The sequence below is a fragment of the Eubalaena glacialis genome, chromosome 7 (genome assembly GCF_028564815.1).
Source record: "Eubalaena glacialis isolate mEubGla1 chromosome 7, mEubGla1.1.hap2.+ XY, whole genome shotgun sequence".
In the NCBI taxonomy this organism is placed as follows: domain Eukaryota; kingdom Metazoa; phylum Chordata; class Mammalia; order Artiodactyla; family Balaenidae; genus Eubalaena; species Eubalaena glacialis.
This window is the reverse complement of record NC_083722.1, coordinates 26771041-26783794: the sequence shown is the minus strand read 5'-3', so window position 1 is coordinate 26783794 and position 12754 is coordinate 26771041. Positions and strand designations below refer to the sequence as shown.

Below are 12754 nucleotides of genomic sequence, written 5' to 3'. Positions count from 1 at the left end.
TCTGTCTCAGTTCATGATCAGTTTTGATTGATTGATTTCTTTTTTTTGTCATTATGAGTTATATTTTCCTGCTTCCTAATAATCTTTGGTTGCATAACAGACAATGAATCTTATTTGTTACTGGATATTTTTATATTCCTATAAATATTCTAGAGGTTTTTTCTGCAGTTCAGTTAAGCGCCTGATTCTCTGTGAGTTTTGGGCACTGTTACCTCTTATTGTTTCTTGTGGTTCTTTCTCTGCAGTTTCTTTGCAAGCTGAATACTGAAGGGGATAATTTCTTGATCTTCAAGGTTCTCTCTCTGTGCAGCTCTTTCCTCTTTAGGACTTGGCCCTGTAGTTTCTAGCTGCCTTGGTCTTCCCAGTCGCTCAGCTCTGGGTCCCACCTCCCTGTGCTGGAACCTGGAAACACTCCCCATGCAGTAAGCTGGGGGAGGTTGTAGGCCTCACTTTGTTTGTTTCCTGTTTCTCAGGGATCCCTGTTCATCATTGCTTGATATCCAGTGTTTTGTAAACCTTGTTTCATATATTTTGAAAACCTTATTTGATGTAGTTTGTTTGTTTCACGCAGGAGAGTAACTCTTTTCACCCTTACTCCATAGGGGCTGTAAATGGAAGTCTAGCCCCAATTGTTTCAAAATCCTGGCTTAGTCACTTAGTTGTTGTCAGACCTTAGATATGTTTCTTTAGCTCTTTGAATGTAAGTTTGTTTGTTTTTTAAAACAAGCACAACTAACAGAAATATGAGTCCTCTTAATAGAATTAAATGAGATAATAGTTGTGTCCAGCATGGTGATAGGTATATAGTATATATTTAATGTTTATTTTTTTCTCTTCTTTCTACTCCACTTTACTCATGATAGTGTATAAAAAATATTTATTGAATTGTATTAAATTAGTCCTATATCTCCAAATTCATTCATTCTGTTCTCAAAATATGAAGATTGGAGGATGACCACATTGCTGAAAACTGCCCAAACTTCTTTTTCTTCTAAGTGTCCAAGGGCAAGTGAATCATTTGGTTCTACTGCTAAGATCATCTAACTTTTCTGGAGAATTGTTAAATCTTCCTCTGTCAAAGTGAAGTGAATAAAACACATGTGGAGTGTCTGTTGAAAACCCATCATTTCTATTGCATCATTGAACACTGGGGTTTTTTTTTTAAAACATCTTTGTTGGAGTAAAATTGCTTTACAATGGTGTGTTAGTTTCTGCTTTATAACAAAGTGAATCAGCTATACATATGCATATATCCCCATATCCCCTCCCTCTTGCATCTCCCTCCCACCCTCACTATCCCACCCCTCTAGGTGGTCACAAAGCACTGAGCTGATCTCCCTGTGCTATGCGGCTGCTTCCCACTAGCTATCTATTTTACATTTGGTAGTGTATATGTGTCCATGCCACTCTCTCACTTCGTCCCAGCTTACCCTTCCCCCTCCCCATGTCCTCAAGTCCATTCTCTATGTCTGCATCTTTATTCCTGTCCTGCTGCTAGGTTCTTCAGAACCATTTTTTTTTTTTTTTTTTTTTTTTAGGTTCCATATATGTGTGTTAGCATACGGTATTTGTTTTTCTCTTTCTGATTTACTTCAGTCTGTATGACAGACTCTAGGTCCATCCACCTCACTACAAATAACCCAATTTTGTTTCTTTATATGGCTGAGTAATATTCCATTGTATATATGTGCCACATCTTCCTTATTTATTCATCTGTCGATGGACACTTGGGTTGCTTCCATGTCCTGGCTATTGTAAATAGAGCTGCAACGAACATTTTGGTGCATGACTCTTTGAGTTGGTGGTTTTTTTGATATTGAGCTGCGTGAGCGGCTTGTAAATTTTGGAGATTAATCCTTTGTCAGTTGCTTCATTTGCAAATATTTTCTCCCATTCTGAGGGTTATCTTTTTGTCTTGTTTATGGTTTCCTTTTCTGTGCAAAAGCTTTTAAGTTTCATTAGGTCCCATTTGTTTATTTTTGTTTTTATTTCCATTTCTCTAGGAGGTGGGTCAAAAAGGATCTTGCTGTGATTTATGTCATAGAGTGTTCTGCCTATATTTTCCTCTAAGAGTTTGATAGTGTCTGGCCTTACATTTAGGTCTTTAATCCATTTTGAGTTTATTTTTGTGTATGGTGTTAGGGAGTGTTCCAATTTCATTCTTTTACATGTAGCTGTCCGGTTTTCCCAGCACCGCTTATTGAAGAGACTGTCTTTTTTCCACTGTATATTCTTGCCTCCTTTATCAAAGATAAGGTGACCAGATGTGCGTGGGTTTATCTCTGGGCTTTCTATCCTGTTCCATTGATCTGTATTTCTGTTTTTGTGCCAGTACCACACTGTCTTGATTACTGTAGCTTTGTAGTATAGTCTGAAGTCTGGGCACCTGATTCCTCTAGCTCTGTTTTTCTTTCTCAAGATTGCTTTGGCTATTTGGGGTCTTTTGTGTTTCCATACAAATTGTGAACTTTTTTGTTCTAGTTCTGTGAGAAATGCCATTGGTAGTTTGATAGGGAATTGAATAGGGATTGAATCTGTCGATTGCTTTGGGTACTATAGTCATTTTCACAATGTTGATTCTTCCAATCCAAGAACATGGTATATCTCTCCATCTGTTTGTATCATCTCTAATTTCTTTCATCAGTGTCTTATAGTTTTCTGCATACAGGTCTTTTGTCTCCTTGGGTAGGTTTATTTCTAGGTATTTTATTCTTTTAGTTGCAGTGGTAAATGGGAGTGTTTCCTTAATTTCTCTTTCAGATTTTTCATCATTAGTGTATGGGAATGCAAGAGATTTCTGTGCATTAATTTTGTATCCTGCTACTTTACCAAATTCACTGATTAGCTCTAGTAGTTTTCTGGTAGCATCTTTAGGATTCTCTATGTATAGTATCATGTCATCTGCAAACAGTGACAGCTTTACTTCTTCTTTTCTGATTTGGATTCCTTTTATTTCTTTTTCTTCTCTGATTGCTGTGGCTAAAACTTCCAAAACTATGTTGAATAATAGTGGTGAGAGTGGGCAACCTTGTCTTGTTCCTGAGCTTAGTGGAAATGGTTTCAGTTTTTCACCATTGAGGATGATGTTGGCTGTGGGTTTGTCACATATGACCTTTATTATGTTGAGGAAAGTTCCCTCTATGCCTACTTTCTGGAGGGTTTTAATCATAAATGGGTGTTGAATTTTGTCAAAAGCTTTCTCTGCATCTATTGAGATGATCATATGGTTTTTCTCCTTCAATTTGTTAATATGGTGTATCACATTGATTGATTTGTGTATATTGAAGAATCCTTGCATTCCTGGGATAAACCCCACTTGATCATGGTGTATGATCCTTTCAATGTGCTGTTGGATTCTGTTTGCTCGTATTTTGTTGAGAATTTTTGCATCTATGTTCATCAGTGATATTGCCCTGTAGGTTTCTTTCTTTGTGACATCTTTGTTTGGTTTTGGTATCAGGGTGATGGTGGCCTCATAGAATGAGTTTGGGAGTGTTTTTCCCTCTGCAATATTTTGGAAGAGTTTGAGAAGGATAGGTGTTAGCTCTTCTCTAAATGTTTGATAGAATTCAACTGTGAAGCCATCTGAACCTGGGCTTTTTGTTTGTTGGAAGATTTTTAATCCCAGTCTCAGTTTCAGTGCTTGTGATTGGTCTGTTTATATTTTCTATTTCTTCCTGGTTCAGTCTTGGAAGGTTGTGCTTTTCTAAGAATTTGTCCATTTCTTCCAGGTTGTCCATTTTATTGGCATATAGTTGCCTGTAGTAATCTCTCATGATCTTTTGTATTTCTGCAGTGTCAGTTGTTACTTCTCCTTTTTCATTTCTAATTCTGTTGATTTGAGTCTTCTCCCTTTTTTTCTTGGTGAGTCTGGCTAATGGTTTATCAATTTTGTTTATCTTTTCTAAGAACCAGCTTTTAGTATTATTGATCTTTGCTATTGTTTCCTTCATTTCTTTTTCATTTATTTCTGATCTGATCTTTATGATTTCTTTCCTTCTGCTAATTTTGGGGTTTTTTTGGTTCTTCTTTCTCTAACTGCTTTAGGTGTAAGGTTAGGCTTTTTATTTGAGATGTTTCTTGTTTCTTGAGGTAGGATTGTATTGCTATAAACTTCCCTCTTAGAACTGCTTTTTTGCATCCCATAGGTTTTGGGTCATCATGTTTTGTCATTTGTTTCTAGGTATTTTTTGATTTCCTCTTTGATTTCTTCAGTGATCTCTTGGTTATTAAGTATTGTATTGTTTAGCCTCCATGTGTTTGTATTTTTTACAGATTTTTTTCGTGTAATTGATATCTAGTCTCATAGCATTGTGGTCGGAAAAGATGCTTGATATGATTTCAATTTTCTTAAATTTACCAAGGTTTGATTTGTGAACCAAGATATGATCTATCCTGGAGGATGTTCCATGAGCACTTGAGAAGAAAGTGTATTCTGTTGTTTTTGGATGTAATGTCCTATAAATATCAATTAAGTCCATCTTGTTTAATGTATCATTTAAACCTTGTGTTTCCTTATTTTTTTTCATTTTGGATGATCTGTCCATTGGTGAAAGTGGGGTATTAAAGTCCCCCACTATGATTGTGTTACTGTCGATTTCCCCTTTTATGGCTGTTAGCATTTGCCTTATGTGTTGAGGTGCTCCTATGTTGGGTGCATAAATATTTACGATTGTTATATCTTCTTGGATTGATCCCTTGATCATTACGTAGTGTCCTTCTTTGTCTCTTGTAATAGTCTTTATTTTAAAGTCTATTTTGTCTGATATGAAAATTGCTACCCCAGCTTTCTTTTGATTTTCATTTGCATGGAACATCTTTTTCCATCCCCTCACTTTCAGTCTGTATGTGTCCTTAGGCCTGAAGTGGGTCTCTTGTAGACAGCATATATACGGGTCTTGTTTTTGTATCCATTCAACCAGTCTGTGTCTTTTGGTTGGAGCATTTAATCCATTTACTTTTAGGGTAATTATTGATATTTATGTTCCTATTACCATTTCCTTAATTGTTTTGGGTTTGTTATTGTAGGTCTTTTTCTTTTCTTGTGTTTCCTGCCTAGAGAAGTTCCTTTAGCATTTGTTGTAAAGCTGGTTTGGTGGTGCTGAGTTCTCTTAACGTTTGCTTGTCTGTAAAGGTTTTAATTTCTCGGTAGAATCTGAATGAGATCCTTGCTGGGTAGAGTAATCTTGGTTGTAGGTTTTTCCCTTTCATCACTTTAAATATGTCCTGCCACTCCCTTCTGGCTTGCAGAGTTTCTGCTGAAAGATCAGCTGTTAACCTTATGGGGCTTCCCTTGTATGTTATTTGTTGTTTTACCCTTGCTGCTTTTAATATTTTTTCTTTGTGTTTAATTTTTGATAGTTTGATTAATATGTGTCTTGGTGTATTTCTCCTTGGATTTATCCCGTATGGGACTCTCTGCACTTCCTGGACTTGATTGACTATTTCCTTTCCCATATTAGGGAAGTTTTCAACTATATCTTTTCAAATATTTTCTCAGTCCCTTTCTTTTTCTCTTCTTCTTCTAGAACCCCTATAATTTGAATGTTTGTGTGTTTAATGTTGTCCCAGAGTTCTCTGAGGCTGTCCTCAATTCTTTTCATTCTTTTTTCTTTATTCTGCTCTGTGTAGTTATTTCCACTATTTTATCTTCCAGGTCACTTTTCCGTTCTTTTGCCTCAGTCATTCTGGTATTGATTCCTTCTAGAGAATTTTAAATTTCATTTATTGTGTTGTTCCTTATTGTTTGTTTGCTCTTTAGTTCTTCTAGGTCCTTGTTAAACGTTTCTTGTATTTTCTCTATTCTATTTCCAAGATTTTGGATCATCTTTATCATTACTCTGAATTCTTTTTCAGGTGGACTGCCTATTTCCTCTTCATTTGTTTGCTCTACCTTGCTCCTTCATCTACTGTGTGTTTCTCTGTCTTCTCATTTTGCTTAACTTACTGTGTTTGGGGTCTCCTTTTCTCAGGCTGCAGGTTTGTAGTTCCCGTTGCTTTCAGTGTCTTCTCCCAGTGATTAAGGTTGGTTCAGTGGGTTGTGTAGGCTTCCTGGTGGATGGGACTGGTGCCTGTATTCTGGTGGATGAGGCTGGATCTTGTCTCTCTGGTGGGCAGGACCGCATCTGGTGGTGTGTTTTGGGGTGTCTGTGACCTTATTATGATTTTAGGCAGCCTCTCTGCTAGTGGGTGGGGTTGTGTTCCTGTGTTGCTAGTTGTTTGGCATAGTGTGTCCAGCACTGTAGTTTGCTGGTTGTTGAGTGGAGCTGGGTCTTAGCGTTGAGATGGAGATCTCTGGGAGAGCTTTTGCCATTTGATATTACGTGGAGCCGGGCGGTCTCTGGTGGACCAATGTCCTGAACTTGGCTCTCCCACCTCAGAGGCACAGGCCTGACACCCGGCTGGAGCACCAAGATCCTTTTAGCCACACGGCTCAGAAGAAAAGGGAGAAAATGAAAGAAAGAAAGAAAGAAAAGAAGGCAGGCAGGAAGGAAGAATATAAAGTTATTAAAATAAAAAATAAAAATTTATTAAAAATAAAAAAAATTAAAAAGTAATAAAAAAAGAAAAGAAACAAAAACCCAGACAGACTGAACCCTAGGACAAATGGTAAAAGCAAAGCTATATAGACAAAATTACACAAAGAAGCATACACATACACACTCACAAAAAGAGAAAAAGAAAAAAAAAATCTTTCGGGAAGTCTGAGGCCTTCTGCCAGTGTTCAGTAGGTGTTCTGTAGGAGTTGTTTCACATGTAGATGTATTCCTGATGTATTTGTGGGGAGGAAGGTGATCTCCATGTCTTACTCCTCCGCCATCTTGAAGGTCTCCCTCAACACTGGTGTTTTTGATCTCTAACTTCTGACTTCTTATTCTCCTGTGCTAAATGTCAGTTTTTTTCCTTTCATTTTTACAGTTTCATTTCACTTAATTTTTTTATATCTTTATTGGAGTATAATTGCTTTACAATGTTTTGTTAGTTTGTGTTGTACAATAAAGTGAATCAGCTGTAAGTACACATATATCCCCATATCCCCTCCCTCTTGAGCCTCCCTCCCATCCTCCCCATCCCACCCCTCTAGGTCATCACAAAGCATTTAAAAGTGTTTCAAGATGATTTCATTACACATGCTTGAATATTGTGTAGCAGAACTGAGATTATCCAGAGATCTCAGGTTCTATTAATCATAAGATTTCAACTGAATTCACACTGCATTTATCTTTGGGGAGACATATGTAGACAGAATGATAGTATTTTTACATGTTACTTGTATCTACTATGTGGTGCTTGATTGAAATACATATCTAAATACACATATAGATGTATTTAATTTTTAAATGTCACAAGATTTTATGAACTCTTTAGTTAGCAATGTGGCACAGGGAAAATAGTACATATGGCCAAAATTTGAGTTTTAGCCATAGATTAATGAAACTTGTTATGAGGTGGCCAGAACAGCCATTCCATTTATTTCTGAGCAGTATTAATAGTCAGTTTTAGAAAGAATAACTGAATCTGTTATCTTCACTTCCTCCAGTTCATCGTGCATAAATTTACCAAATTAATTTTCCTTAATCACTGTTTCCACGTTGTCATTCCTCTTCTCAAAAAGTGTTTAGGAGATTTGAGTTCTTACTGGCATGGAAGGGAGCTCCTTTGCGTTTCTTTTAGGCCTCTATACACACCGGCTGCATCTTTCGTGTAAATACCTGCTTCCTCCTGCTCCGTTGTGTGAGGCTTCCAAATACGTCAGAACTTTCTGTTTTCAGCCCATCTAATCTGACCCGCTCCTTTTCTTCTTGGTGTCTTCTCGTATGTTTTTTTCTGCCCCCACTCCACCAATTTACTTCTCCCCTATTTCCTCAGGTAGATCACCTTTACCTCCTTAATATAACTTCCATCACTCTAGCCCTCACTGATCCCTCTTTTCTTTGTTCATCGAAGAATGTGTAAATTATAGAATTATATGTAACCAAGCTATAATATTGTGTTGGGATCATTTAGCCTAAGCCATTTTTTTTTTTTTAAGTAGGAGGAATTGAAACCCATGAAGTTTGTAACTGGTTCAACCTCACACAAGGAGGTTCCTGTATCTTTGGCCACTGTACTTTAAAAACTGTGCACAAAATTTTATTAATTTGTTCATTCATTCCTCAGATACATACTACACACCTTTTTTGACCCAATCTTTTAATCCACACAAAAACCCTAAGCGGTAGATACTGTTTTCATGCCCATTTTACAAATGGGTATCAATCCAAGGCATCAGAGGTTACATGGCAGAGTTGGAATACAAACCCCTGTATTTGGCCTAGGACCTGGGTGTTTTATCATCATGTGACACTGCCTCTTTTCGCTGCTGCTCCCTGGCTAGTTTTTACATAGTTGAAGGATGAGACCATGTCCCATACTTTTGGGTTTCTCTCTGTGCCCCCAGTAGGGAGTAAGCACCCAGTGTACCTCAATATTTGTTGATTGATCGGTTCTCTGACCCAGCACATTTCTCGTTAAGATAGCCCCCAAATGTGAATCCACATTGCCACAGTCATATTTTTAAAGAAATCATTTGAACCCAGCCTAAAGCTAGGTCTGTACACAGAAATTAAAGTACACAGAAGTTAAAAATTAATCATGCAGATAATTATAACAAAACCCTGCCTTTTACTTTAATGGTCTAATTTTCTTTGTAGATTACTTATCTGTCTGCAAGGGTTCCTGTCTTACCCTATCAGTGTAGCAACTGCAGCTCAATCCACTTGATTTCCACCAATGATTTAGGTTTTTTCACAAAGTCAGGAAAATATGTAGGGCAGAGCCATAGTCAGATCTTTCCACTCCTGACTGAATTTGATTCATTCTCAACACACAGTCCGGTTTTCAGTTGACTTCTGCACACTCTGGTCTGTGTAGACTCTGCTTAGTCATCTCCAATCTTAATGCTTCCTATGAAAAATACATAAGAATGAAAGCATTTTGTATCCATGCTAAAATGAGTGAATATGGAACCATTCGGGGGCCACCCAGATCTTCAGGAGGATATTCTGGATAATTACACAGTCTCAGCGTCTGAGACTGAACAAAGTAAGCGAGCCCCCAAAACAGAAAAAAAAAAAATCCTTCTTGCAGTCAGGCCATTCCAGGCTAAAACAAAACCCTCCCAAATTCTTATTGCAATAAGTATAATATATCAAGATAGAGATTTATGACATAATGAAGCAAATAAAAAATAGAACATTATCGCCTTTTCATTGAATTCAAGATTAATTAAGATTGATTTGCTTTTAGCCTTTAAGTGAATGCTGGTGATCTTAGGTTTATGTGACCAATTGTGGACTTACTGAAATGATAATGAGTGTATGAATCCCAGTTTTTCTTGATATTGACATATACATATATTTTTGAGAAGTTCGATATAATTCATGGATTACTACCCTTTCCTCCCACAGGTAAATGATAAATTTCTTCTTGAATTGAAATGGAAACAAAGGCCCACTTTTAGCCAATCAAAGGTACTGTGACTAGGAACAGATTTGATTTGATCTCCTAATGATCTAGAGAACCAGCTTGATTATTGTCTTGATTCTTCACCTGAATTCATTTTAAAAGCTACGTAATGGTTTATAACTTCTTGTTCTAGGAAAAAAATGAGGAAAAAGACATTGTGTATCTCCTCCTTTTTATTTATTCTAGAATAGTTATTTAGATGTCATGTTTACTACTAGTATTACTGTTTAGAAATACTACTTACCAGTTTTAGTTAAATTTCCATCTATTAGAAGTAAAGATAGAACAGTTTTTACCCCCTGATGGAAATGAAAAACTCTGGCTGTTAAAGTCTTTTAGCTGAATAACTATGCTTGTTATCATGCTTTAGCTGAACTCACTGGAACAGATATAATGTCTGGCTTTAGCTGTGTCTACAGAATGGCAGTATGCAGATCATTTGCTGGAAAAAATATTGCAGATGATTTGATTTTTCTTATAAATAGTAAAATATATTATTAAGGGAGGCTGCTACTTGATATTTATGAACTTCATCTGATCAACTGGCTCTGGGATTGTAGAATGTAGATGTACCCTTGGATTTCAACACTCTCCCTCTTTCTCTCTCTCTCTTTTTTCTAGTTGAATATTTTTGTTTATGTTACTTGGGAAAGATCGCCACCATAATATGAAGCATCATTACTGAATCTAAATGATGCCCAATTAGGATGGAGCCATGAAAGGTAAATGAGAATTTTGACAAGAGAAACTCAGCAAGCTTAGTGGGCAATATAGGAAGAGACCTTAATCAATGCATTGGGTCTGTTTAATCATAATCAGAGATGGTAATTGACTTGGATGCAGCCTACTGAGTACTTGGCACGGATCTGGAAAACATAATGCGGAACAAAGACAGACTGTAAATGTCTCCGAGGGCCCTAGACTAGGGATCACATTTCTTCTTTGACAAAACCACATATCAGTCTGATGTCTTTTCTCTTGGGCTACCTGGACACATTTCTCTAGTGTAAATGAATGCATGTGGATAGCTGGTAGTATCCATTCATGATATTTTCTGTGCCATCTAGACATGTCGTAGAGGTGGTGTGTAGTAGTTTAGTGACTAATACTGATCAAATGCTATCACTGGATTTGAATTGATCAATGGAGACTAGTGTGCTCTGACAGCCAAAGCGCCAAAATTAGCTGTGCTGTGGCTGGGTTTGTTGAACTTCCACATGTCCAGGCAGTCTAGGTGGTTGGGTCTGACAAAGGCATGAGTTACTGCATGCCCTTTGGGTTCTGAGGTTGTGCTGGTCAGTATCATACTGAGGCACATCCCTAGTGTCCTAGCTAGTGAGTCTGAGCTGTGATAATGGCACCATTGGCAGATCCTTTAGGATCTTTTGTTAAGTGCTCTTTGACCTGCTTTAGATGAGTAAGTGCTTTGATCCCTAAACTGCTCCAACTCTGCTGCTACTACTGCATATTCTTGAGAATTTATCAGAGGTGGAGGCAACCTTTAGTCCTATAGTCACACCTTTCACCACCAGGCCAAACATGATTCATTACTTTATTTCACCAGGGGTTGCGATGTTTTGGAAACTCTAGAGGTATGTGTACTTGTATCTCAACATTAGGTCTTATCTACTCTACTGCAAGGTCCCATGGACCAGATTAGTGGTTGTTGAGTCCCTTCCACTCCTTGACAGAGTTTTCTCCTTGGTAGAACCCTGCCCAACCTGTGTCTTCTATTCAAGCTGTTGAGGTGGGCAAAGGGACTCTGTGAGGTTCCTTGAGTGATCGATAACTCTGTCCTGATTGGGGGAGTGGTAACCTAGCAAGGGCATTGGCAAAACCTTCTTACCTGCTCTGTGGGCATTGGAATCTGGAGTGCATCCTGATCTAATTTAATCCCATAGAAGTGAGAATCCATTAGTTATTTCACTTAATCTACTAACCTAAATTCCATACAATAACTTTTTTTTTGAATTTTTGAATTTTTATTTTATTTTTATACAGCAGGTTCTTATTAGTCATCCATTTTATACACATCAGTGTATACATGTCAATCCCAATCTCCCAATTCATCACACCACCACCCCCACCCCTCTGCTGCTTTCCCCCCTTGGTGTCCATACGTTTGTTCTCTACATCTGTGTCTCAATTTCTGCCCTGCAAACCGCTTCATCTGTACCATTTTTCTAGGTTCCACATATATGTGTTAATATACGATATTTGTTTTTCTCTTTCTGACTTACTGCACTCTGTATGACAGTCTCTAGGTCCATCCACATCTCTACAAATGACCTAGTTTCGTTCCTTTTTATTGCTGAGTAATATTCCATTGTATATATGTACCACATTTTCTTTATCCATTCGTCTGTCGATGGGCATTTAGGTTGCTTCCATGACCTGGCTATTCCATACAATAACTTTTGTGGTCTGGAGAATCAGCATGTTAGAAAAGTGACTTTGACCCCTCAACCATTGTGTCTTCTTGCCTTGCTACTTTTATTTACTTCCAAACATTTGTTCCGTGTTCACTGTATTTCAGTTATTTAAAAATAAGTATACATGTGTATGTATACATTTGAGAATAATATTTCAAACTGGGAAAAATCTTAGTTTCCATCTGTATCAAACATTGAGTAAAAGGTACCATTGGTATGAGATGCCATAATTATGAGGATATTTATTGAGAATCAATTATGTGTCACACTGTTGTTAGTCTGATGTAAAAATGTGGGCAAAAATATATACCTTGATAGAGCTTACATTCTGTCTAGGTGAGTCAGGGTGGGGCAGGTGATAAACAAAATATATAAGTAAAACGTGTGGTATGTTGGATGGTTGATAAATGTTATTGAAAAAATAAAGCAGAGGAGGCCTCACTGAGAAGGTGACATTTGAGCAAAGACCTGAAGGAAGTAAAGGAATAGAGAGCATCCCTGGCAGAGGGAACAGCAAATGAATTCCAAGAGTGAGGCTAGTGTATTGACAGTAAAGCAAGGCATGGCGTGTGCAAAGGGAGAGACTGGTAGGAGATGAGGTCTGAGGAGTAATGGGAGGTATAGGTCAGAGAGGATTTGACTGTTTTTGTGGACTTAGTTGATGTATTTGAGTCTGTTAACCCACTTGGAATAATGTAGCAATTTTCTTGAAGGATTGGCTGCCCAGGGAAATTTACAAATAAAATTTCTAATATCCATAAAATTATTCCACATACCAGCATCTCTATGCAAGGCTATACTGACATGTTTAGAAG

The 12754-nt window shown here is 37.5% G+C and overlaps 1 long non-coding RNA gene across 2 annotated transcripts in view; it reads left to right on the top strand.

Moving 5' to 3' along the window:
* LOC133094422 (uncharacterized) overlaps positions 1–12754 on the top strand; it is a 144094-nt gene that overhangs the window by 58434 nt on the left and 72906 nt on the right. Inside the window, exons 1-2 of one of the 2 annotated variants that reach the window (XR_009701462.1) lie at positions 9450–9512; positions 10129–10229. The exons of the other annotated variant lie outside the window; for it this stretch is intronic. This is a non-coding gene — a long non-coding RNA (uncharacterized LOC133094422). Of the gene's footprint in view, positions 1–9449; positions 9513–10128; positions 10230–12754 lie in introns of those variants that run through there. 2 annotated transcript variants of the gene reach the window in all.